This window comes from Miscanthus floridulus, chromosome 6 (genome assembly GCF_019320115.1).
Source record: "Miscanthus floridulus cultivar M001 chromosome 6, ASM1932011v1, whole genome shotgun sequence".
NCBI lineage: Eukaryota > Viridiplantae > Streptophyta > Magnoliopsida > Poales > Poaceae > Miscanthus > Miscanthus floridulus.
This window is the reverse complement of record NC_089585.1, coordinates 20,421,800-20,423,737: the sequence shown is the minus strand read 5'-3', so window position 1 is coordinate 20,423,737 and position 1,938 is coordinate 20,421,800. Positions and strand designations below refer to the sequence as shown.

Sequence of the window (1,938 nt, the reverse complement as noted above, 5' to 3'; positions counted from 1 at the left end):
TGGCATCGAGGTTAGTGCACCAGAGTAGTGGGCTACGGGGCGGCGGTGGTGAGCTCAAGCACGAATAGAGGAAAGTGAAGAAGGAGAGGGTCGGGGTCGGGTTTTATAGGCAGGCAACCGCTACGGTAGAAGGAAGGGGAGCGGGGCACAGCGATTTCGTATGCCTTCCATGCAGGCACAGTGGACAGGCAGCTTGTCATGCATGGCTTGCACCATCGTCGAGGCGAAGGAAGGAAAGGGGCATCGGGGAAGAAAAGGAAAGGAAGGGGAAGGAGAGCGCGGGGGCTAACGTGCAGGGCCAGTGGTGTAGTGAGAGGGAAGGGAGCGGACGGGCGTGTGCGGGTGTGGGCGCTACAGGGCAGGCCGATGCGGGCTAGGGTGCTGAGATAGGTCGTGTGGGCGATGCAGTAGGCGCGCGAGTGGGAAAGCGGGAAGGAGGGTAGGTGCGTGGAGCGGGCTGCCGAGTGGGCTGGTGCGGAGCAGGCTATGCACAGAAGGAAGGAAGAAAGGGGAGGCACGGCTGGGCCACCGAGTAGGCTAGGCCGAGAAGGGAAGGAAAAGAAGGGCCAGGCCAGTTCTAGGGTTGGGCTGAAAAGGAAGAGAAGAAGATTTTTTCAAAATCAAATTCTTTTCCAATTCTAGTTTTCAATTCTAAGCCAAATTCAAATGGAATTTCAATTCAACTTCATCCATTCTAGCCCTACACTCGACCAAAAATAATATGCTTCAGCATGAATGCAACAAACATGTTTCTAAACCTTAAAGTTAATTTTATTTAACCAAAATTTATTATTTGGCCTAAGTTAAAAATACATAGAAAATTAAATAAATGCTCAGAATTAATTGCTAATTTGTAGTTGAATTTTTTGGGTGTTACAAAGCATGTCAATTTCTTTAATTGAATCCATACCTCGTTTACGAGATGGAGTCGATCGTCGCTCCATCCTTGGTTACAGACCATCTTCTCGATTAGTGCCTTTGCATCTGCAACACTTAGCGAAAAGAATGCACCAGCAGCAGCAGCATCTGAATGGCTCCCATCTAATGGCACTAATCAATGGTAGAAGTTTTGGATCAAAAGCCAGTCTTCCATGCCATGGTGTGGGCATGCATTGATGTACTCTTGCATTAATTCCCAAGCCTCGAGAATCGATTCATCTGCTAGTTGTTGAAAACTAGAGATTTTATTGCGAACAACGTTAGTCTTCTCCATAGGGAAAAACTTAACTAGGAAAGCAATGGAACACTTGTCCTAGGTATCTACAGTATTGTGGTTAGAGTAAAACCATTGCTTACCCTTTCCTAACAAAGAGAAGGGGAAAAGGCAAAGACGTATTGCCTCTTGGTTCACTCCTTTAATGATGAATGTGCTACAAATCTTCAAGAAATGTTGGAGGCGAGCATTTGCATCCTCGTGGGCTTAAGCTTAAAGTTAGCGACCCCATTAATAACATTGTGTCTGGTGGCTACATTAGCAGCCGAGGGTGCAGAGAAATCACAAATGGACTTATTGCCCATGATCGTGTAATGTAGTGATAGGATATGAGGAAAAAAGGATAAACTAACTAGGATAACTAACAAGAACCTAGCTAACAAATTCAGCCTTATAAATTCGATGCCATTTGCCTTCCCTGGTAACGGCGACAGAAATGCATGTTGATATTTCTTAACGACTATTGGAGGATTCTGCAAGTGCATAGAACTATCGTGTAGCACTTCGCTCGGTGAGTACCGAGTGTCGAATCTATAATTAATCACACAAGAAGACGGAAGGCTAGAATTTATAAGTGGACTAGGATTTGCTAGAGGAAGGTTGGAGTCGATCGATCCTAGGTAGGTGAACGATAGTGAAGGATGAATGTGAACATCCTAAACTAACTACTAAATACAAGCTAACCAGAGATAGCTAGGTGGGTGAGCTATCGACATATCTTTCTA

The 1,938-nt window shown here is 45.6% G+C and overlaps 1 non-coding gene across 1 annotated transcript; it reads left to right on the top strand.

Annotated features, from left to right (window-relative positions):
- Positions 1–1,091: 1,091 nt before the first annotated feature.
- Positions 1,092–1,195, top strand: LOC136462041 (small nucleolar RNA R71). The gene has a single exon (XR_010760568.1). It is a non-coding gene; the product is annotated as a small nucleolar RNA R71 (small nucleolar RNA).
- The last annotated feature ends 743 nt before the right edge of the window (positions 1,196–1,938 follow it).